This window comes from Engystomops pustulosus, chromosome 10, assembly GCF_040894005.1.
Source record: "Engystomops pustulosus chromosome 10, aEngPut4.maternal, whole genome shotgun sequence".
NCBI lineage: Eukaryota > Metazoa > Chordata > Amphibia > Anura > Leptodactylidae > Engystomops > Engystomops pustulosus.
In genome coordinates, this window is record NC_092420.1 from 76,416,744 (window position 1) to 76,425,772 (window position 9,029).

Genomic DNA, 9,029 nt, shown 5'->3' on the forward strand with positions numbered 1-9,029 from the left:
TTCGATTCTGTAGCTCATAGAACCACAAGCCTGATGTGATTGTATTGAAGACTTATATCTTTAATATGACACCAAACACATGTTTCTAGGCAGTAAAACTTGGTAACCGAAGGCGTCTGAAAAGACATTTTTCCCGCAGCCTCTAAACTTTACCCAGTTCAGGCAAATATGACTCTTCTTGGATGTGAGTTTTTTTTAAAATAGGTAATCGGTTGAGATCACAAATGTAAAAGGGAATTTGAGAAAGGACATTTTTTACCTACCTGAGCGATAGAGTAGCTTCATGGGGTAAAAGCTGGTGACAAATTCCCAGTCTATAGAGCACAGTACGAAAACCTTTGCTCCATTGATGAGCCTATACTGTAGTTTGGCATCACAGGGCATCTTAGTGGCACGTGTTATCCCTCATTCTTAGGGGGCTGTGGCAGTCAAACCCCCGGAGATCAGACATCTCTTATCCTGTGTATAACAGGTAAATGTAATTTTTGAGAAAACCCTGTTACTCCCCATCACAGATCGTCAAGGGGCTATTCTAGCCACCTGTGTGAGTGAAGTTTTGCTTGTGCATATCTGCTCTGCTATTCTCAGAACTTTTATAGTAAAATAGAAACTTAATATTAAAATAGAACTTATTTAGTAAAATATAGTAAAAGAGCCACAAGCGCATGGCCACCCCTCCACACACTACAGCGATAAAATGGGGTAGGAAAATTGTGCATTATGAACCAAACATACCTTGAGAATGTTGTAGCTACACTGATGCAGAAACATATCTTGTTTAATTCCTGAACTGAGTGGTTTTGCTGACAAAACAATTATAAAATTATGATAATAAGGCTTTGGCTGTTTCAGCACTTCTCTCCAGTACTACTTCAGAGAATGATATAATCACGATGTTGTCCCTGACAGGCAGAAGTAATCAATCACTGCACCATCCCCCAGCTGTTGTGTGAGTCATCCAGTTCAGGTTGATTAGTCCTGTCTGGGCAATTCAAGAAGCTCTGTGTGTAATGTGTTTATGGAGGCACCCAGTTTTTCCCAAGGTCCTGAATTTTATAACTGCTTTTTAAGCAAAACTACTCGGATCAGGGATTAGACAAGATATGTTTCTGCATCAGTGTCTCTACAGCATTCTCAAGGTATGTTTGGTTCACAATACATAAAAAGAAATTGTAGATTGCCTTTAAGATAGAGGTGAGTCCAAGAGGTGGGCCTGTCATATCAAACATATATAACATAAGGCAGCACGGAGGCTTAGTGGTTAGCATTATAGCCTTGCAGTGCTGGGCACCTGGGTTCAAGTCCTAGGGTCAACATCTGCAAAGAGTTTCTCTCCGTGTTTGCGTGGGTTTCCTCCGGTTTCCTCCCACACTCCAAAAATATACTGGTAGGTTGATTAGATTGTGAGCCCCTTTGGGGACAGGGACTGATTTGGCGCTGCAGAATCTGTGTGCGCTATATAAATAAAGGAATTATAACATAAATTTATAACATAAATTTCTTAAGTCCTCCACAAACATTAGAGCAAAGTTAATCAAACCATAGGGCTATTTTATTTTTCTCTCCCTCCCCATCTAAAACATATGCACTCTCGGCAGAGCATGCGTGCATATGATGGGTCAGCAATTACAACTCTCCACAGAATGAGTGTTCACCCCACAGCGATTGTTGAGCACTACACAAAAGGGGCAAATCGAAAAAGTGCATAGATTATTTACATCTGCATAGTTATGAATGTAATGAGGTAGATAAGGACATTGTAATTGTCAAAATAACCTCATGTTGTAATATCTGTCCAATATATCTGTTCACATCTACATCAGAGGCTCCATTGCAAATTCTGTCCAATTCGACATGGTAAGTATCACTGCTTGTAACATTATTTTATCCACTGCCAAAAGTATGGTCCTGACACTATTGATATCTGTCAAACAATGGATTGGGCAAGTGTGGACAGAGCCTAAGCCAAATGTTTGCTCGCACTCCAATTATGGCAGCAGGGATTGAGCGCAATTGTTAAAAAAAAAAAGAATCTCTTATCTGATCGGACATTGTAGGAAGTGTTCTAGCACTGGAAAAGTGATCACGATGAAATTACTCCATAGACCGTATCACATTGTGGCGTATAACCACACAAAGTAAAAAAAAAAGTAAACTCTACATCTGATTCCGGCAGCTCCAAACCAGAAAAGGAACCCGCTGTGATGGATTGAGATATACATAAGCAGTTACCTTCCTGTGGAGGAGCACATCATTTGCCGTGGGATATCTATTTGACCAATGCTCAGCTTTGAGATCTGTGACTATAATTGAAAATTTGTGAAACACAAAAAAACCATAATGCAAAACAGATAATAGTGTCAGTGGCAGGTGTCCCTGGGAGCATGACTCTACACCAACCGGACCCAAACCACAGGACACAGCAGCTGTTCACAACAGATAAAAATATATTGAAAGTTTTCACTAAAGTATTTTGGAGTTTAGCTTCAATTTAAAACATATAGGTCATAAGGGAGCGTGACTGATGATAAAGGGAGTTTGTCTCATTCAACATGATAATTGTTCTGTCCAGCAGCATGTTATAGAGCAGGAGATGAACAGGCTGTACGTGGTGTCCTATCAGCAGGCAGCATGTTATAGAGCAGGAGGTGTAAAGCACATTGTACATAGGGCACATTTACTTACCCGGTCCTGGGGAGTTCACGAAAGTGTTTTATCCGACGATAATGTACTTTGACGCTATTTACTAAGATCGTGCACCCGATATCCTGCATGTGTCGCTTACCCTCTGTGGTCGGACAGAGTTCACCTTCTTCTTCCTGGTGCATGTAAGTGCTTGATCTTGTGACACAATTTGAAATTCTGCGTTCAGTCCAAATTAGTCGGATCGTCCGACCGCACGCCCCCGATTTCTGTTGCATGGATCGCATTCGATACCATCCCAGCGCAAACCCCTGTTAAATACCTGTCAAAGCCGTGCAAATCCTGATAACCGTGAACAGTCATGACGAAAGTGTGATCCAAGTCCCATAGTGTCCTATCTGCTGACAGCATGTTATAGAGCAGGAGGAACTGAGTAGATTGTACATAGTGTCCTATCTGCTGACAGTATGTTATAGAGCAGGAGAAGCTGAGTAGAATACAGTAGTGTACTATCGTCAGGTAGCATATTGTAGAACTGGAGGAGCTGAAAAGAATATACATAGGGTCCTATCTGCAAGCAGCATTTTGGACCTCATCTTTTGATGCACCCATTTTATAATACCAACATAGCCCAGCAACATCCATTCACACAATGATTAGACTCCCCTGTAGCCTAAAGCAGATTGCACCAGTTTTCATCTACCTGGAGCATTGCATCGGATGCACCAAAAAGCACAATTACAGGAAGACAATTATTATTTTTTTTTTAAAGTGACAGATTACTGAAAAAAGAGTAAATGTATGTCTGTAAATCCTATAGTGTGCCCTACAATGCGGCTTTTACTTGTGGGTGATATGGGAGCTGGTGGACTCCCTTTAAAATGGACCACAAGGGAATTCATAAAAGTGGAGTATTGTTATTATAGCTAATATAATACATGTATTAAGCCCAACAAGTGACTGCTATGGAAGATGAGAACTTGTAGACCTTGTTATTTGGAGCCGGGCCAAGTGCGAGGCATCTGGCGCTGTGTTCTGCTGCTCAGGAATGCACTTAAAAGTAACTTTTGCTCATCTGGATTCAGTATTGATGTCTTATGATTATGTATTCCTATAGAGCACAGACCAGGACATATGATTATGAAATGTGAACAGGACGCTATAAATAACCAAGTATGTTACAGCCAAAGCAAAATTATGTTTTATCCAATTTCCATATGTCCATACTCCCTCCCCGGCGAAGCTTCTTTTCTGTTTTCCTTTATCTCTAACTAGAAAGTGCTCACATCTCTGTCAGGATTTGACTTCTCTCATTACTAGAACAGAGAATCTGAAATCCCCGTGGGGAAAGTCATCATATTCATTTATGTACTGGTGTCTATCATGCTGCCAGGCTCCATACAGACCTCATTTGGATGCTGAATTCATCTGCGGCACAAGGATTGTAGAAAATCTGATGACAGAAGGAATTTGTCATATTCACCATAATGATGGATCTGACCAAAGTAGATTGTACATAGTGTCCTATCTGCAGGCAGAATGTTATAGATCAGGAGGAGTAGAATAGATTGTAGACAGTGTCCTATCTGCAGGCAGTGAGGTTGTACATAGTTTCCTATCTACAGGCAGCATGTTATAGAGCAGGAGGAACTAAGTAGATTGTACATAGTGTCCTATCTGCAGGCAGCATGTTATAGAGCAGGAGGAGCTGAGCAGATTGTACATAGTGTCCTATCTGCAGGCAGTATATTATAGAGCAGGAGGAGCTGAGTAGATTGCACTCAGTGACCTATATGCAGGCTGCATTTTATAGAGCAGGAGGAGCTGATCAGATTGTACATAATGGGGCTCATTTACTAAGGGTCCTGCGGCCTCACTTTGGTCGGATAGTCGAACGATTTCCCACTAAGCGCGGGATTTAACTTTGAAATTGTTTCGCAAGCCTGGGAAGAATATGGTGAACTCCGGCAGACTTGAGCGGGGAAACGACACACGCAGGATATCGGGAGCACGATCTACGTGAATCGCGTCGTTCCTCCTTGTTGGACATTCCGGATCGGGAATTGCGCAGGCCCGGGCAAGTAAATGTGCCCCAATGTTCTATGTCCAGACAGCATGTTATAGACCAGGATGAACTGTCCTATCTGCAGGCAGCATGTTATAGAGCAGAAAAACTATGCAGATTGTACATACCTGTCGGTAGCATGTTTACAGCAGGAGAAGCTCAATAAGTAGAACATGGTGTCCTATCTACATGTAGCATGTTATAGAGCAGGGGGATTGGAGCAGATTAGATATAGAATTTTGTGTTAAAAAATTAAGTGTTACTTTTAACTTACACATAGGTCTAGTGGGTGCTAAGATTATTACAACACATTTATAATCCATGAAAATATGATATACATAAAAAACCTGTATAGAACTACCTTGTAAAATGGCCTTGACAATCCCCCTCACTCCCTACCTACAGTAGGTAAAGCTTCCCTTTCTGATGCAAAAAGCATAAGCTGAAGGTATTAGTGGAATGTCCAACTATTAGATGATGTCATCACTTTAACAACTACACAAACAAGTTCACCTGAAAAGTCCACATTTTTATTGTCACTTATGGCCATTTATCCTCAACAAATGTCAGTGTGGAATGAAATCCAAAATATACACCATGGGGCACATTTACTTACCCGGTTCCTGCGCGATCCCTGAGGTGCGTTGTCCGACGAGGAAGATTGTGCGCCCGAGATCCTGCATGTGTCACTTTCCCGCTCATGTCCACCGGCGTTCACCTTCTTCCCGGTGTATGTAAGTGCTTGGCTTGCGACACAATATGAATTTTAAATCCCGCGCTTAGTCCGAATCAGTCGGGTTGTGCGACGGCCATGCCCCCATTTGTGTCGCATGAAAGTAGGCATGATTGCGCCAAGATCCGATCGCGTGCGCCAAAAATCCCTGTTAAATGCGGCGCAAAATGGAAATAGTCTGGAAACCTGACGGAAATGCGGTCCACGGATCCTTAGTAAATGTGCCCCAATATTTTTCATTACTGTTTTTTTTACAATTATATTTATATAATGCATACTAGCAATCACATGGTATATCATGTGGTAGAGTGATGGACAGTTGTGCCAATAAAAAGAAACTTAAAAAACATAATAAATAAGCAAAGAATGAGACAAAATGATGTAAAAGTATATACAGATTGTACTCTGTATATATAAAAGTATATACAGAGGACGGGTGTAACTTGAGGGGGTGCAACTGGTGCGGTCACAAAAGTACCCAAGAAGCTTTGGGCACCCATTAGGTGTCACTTTCCCATATGAGAAGTGGTTCACCAGTGGAATGAAGCCCTGAAGATAGATTTAATTCCATTGACTTAAAGGGGCTGTACCAAGTTAGAATGTTATTACTTATCCACAAGATAAGGCAGAACAATCTAATTGTGAGGATCCAACTGCTGGGACCACCTATGCTCATGAAATGGAGGGGTCCTGTTCTCACTAACTAATGGAGCGTCAGGTTAAGCATGCAATCGATTTCATACTTCTGGGAGTAGCAGAAATAACAGAGCACCGGATATCTGTGGAACTCTCATCCCCTGTCTATTAGTTTGCCGGAGATAACCAAGCGCTGTGCTTTGCAATATTGGGCACTTAAATAGTAATGAATGAAGCTGCATTATAACGGACCTCCCAGTATTTGGGGTAACAATCAAACTTGATACATCCACTTGAAATGGGTATGAGGTGAAAATGGAGTGGTGTTGTTGCCAGGACAAAAGGTACAGAATATATACAGAAAAAGTTTATCAGCTCAAGCGAAATGACTCAGTTATGACTGATTATGAGACCCAGTTGGGCAGCAAAGTCCTTTCTTCCAGGGATTATCTATACTTGTACCTGTTATGTCTTGGTGTAAGTAGCGGGTGGCATTGAGAAGCATGTAGTCTGTGTGCAGCCTGACCCTGTATGAGAGGGACAGGTTTAGAAATTATACATACAAAAATGTTTAAGGTCCTGACATTACTGTTTATGTCACTGAATTCTCCGGGATTAAAATAGTGCGAGCCATGAATTCCATTTGTCCTACGTTATGCACAAGGGCTGATAATTGCGGCTGGAGGTGTTGTGTGATGGAATACTTTCCCTCCGCCAGGTTTACTAAGTGGAAAATACAATTTTAAATTCCATAGAGGCAGAAAGATTAGATATTCCCAAAAGCTCATCCTTTCCGCCAATTTTTTTCAGTTGCCCTACCTGAGGACATGACAACAGGAAGTGAAATATACATAAGAATTCGGAGGGAAAACATTTCTGTATTATTTGTGAAATTCCCAAATTTGTCTCATAGCTGGGTGTTATAGGGGGTTATTTATCATACGCCAGCGCACGAGTGCATGCTTGTGCGTCAGCGCATGATAGCCACGGCACTGCTAAGGTGCAGCCGGATACATGAAGAGGCTCCGGCCTCTGGCGTAGAAATAAACGCAGTTTGTGAATTTTCACGTATGAACATTCGTTGGCTGTAGTGAGTGCGCAGGCGTGGGGAGAGGATCACCTCGTACTGGCTGTGTCTAAACTCCGGCCACCTGCGCCCCCTTTTCACGCCACTCCACGTCCCACCTGGACTGGACACTTAATATTGCCGAACTGATTGTGGTAAATGATTTCTGAAACACTTCTGGTCATTGATCTGCTACATGACTACATTCCCATTAAACCAAAAACTTGCCCTTGATCCAATATGGTGACCTTTAAGATAGCAGGTTTTTTTTCCGGACATAGACTAAAAGATATCCCCCTCACCCATTACTTGCTGGGGTATCAGATAATTTTTTCTTTTGTTTCTGAAATAAAACTGTCTTGGGACTTGAGATTCTTGAGACTTGAGTGTTTTTAAAAATTATTTTAAGGGTGTATTCATACAAGGCAGATGAATTATAACTGCATTGAAATTCCTGCAACTCTCTCATACAACTAACTAATTAAAAAGCATTCCTGTCCTCACAACCAGGGCCGTTGCCAACACTGGACATACCTGGGCAAGTGCCAGGTAGCTGGGGGGGGGGGGGCCCACATAAGGCTGTACAATGGGAATCTATGGGGGTGATAGGGGCTGTAGCTAATGAATCCATAGGGCAGTGATGGCGAAACTTTTAGTGGCCGAGTGCCCAAAACCCCCCTTATTTATCGTGAGGTGCCAACCAAAACTTAAAGCAGTAACTTATTGCTCCCTGCTCTTCAACAACTTTCAATCATATTGGCCTCTTGAGGATACCAACACAGTAGAAAAATTGAACATTTGCATCATTTTAGCTTCTTTCCAGAGTCTCTCTGTACACAGAAAATCGTGGGGCCATCAGGGGGTCCTCCAAAGATAATTCGGCCCTGTCTACTCATTCTCCCTCTTCCTACAGACCCAAGTAGTGAAGTAAGTAGTGAAGATTCTTTGAGTCCTGTCTGGTGTGCTGGGGCGATGGCCCGGGTGCCCACAGAAAGGGCTCTGAGTGCCACCTCTGGCACCCGTGCCATAGGTTCGCCACCACTGCCATAGGGTGTGAGGGGGTCTTATATAAAAAACCATGAGGGGGCTGTTTGGAATGATAAACTAAGGAATATTTTAGGGAACAGAAGACTGTTTTAGTTTCTGAATTTTGAATGCTGCCAAGTGAGTTCACTGCAAAGGGGCCCACTGAGGCTCTGCCGCCGAGGGGCCTGCAAAACCTGGAGACGTCCCTGCTCACAACCCTAACAAGTTCTGATTTCTAGATCTGATACATCAAGTATAGACTTTTTAGTTTGGAAAGTCCCCGCTCACCCGGGAGGGAACACATCATGGGTTTAGCTGGTCGTCATCTCAGCTGTTACAACGACAACTGCTGTGACTCCAATCAATCCTGACATCATCACCATGAGCAAACACAGCAGTACAAGGAGCCTGGAGGAGTCAGTGGGAGTCTATTGATCTCTATGGATTCCTGCAGAGTCTGGTAGCTAAGGTTGGGCCTCACCTATCAATAAAATGTGAATAATTTCCTATTGACTTGTGACGATGAAGATAGCAGACATTCCCTCGCTGCCGACCTGTAATGACTCACATACAGTATAGGTCCTGCAATCTATGGCCACGCACAATTATAACCTATAACATTCAACTTTAATACCAATTCTCATCAATAGATGACATTATTATTATTATATATGTATTATACTCAATGCTGTTCATTTCCATGACTAAGATTCATCAGATGTGTGAAACTAGATCCATGAAGTGAAGTGTTAAAGGTTTATCAGTGTTTATCAGCATTGAAGGCGGCAGATAGACATAACAGCAGTGTTCCATACGCAGGATCAGGTTTTGGGAATTTTTCTAGGAAGTGTTTTTACGTT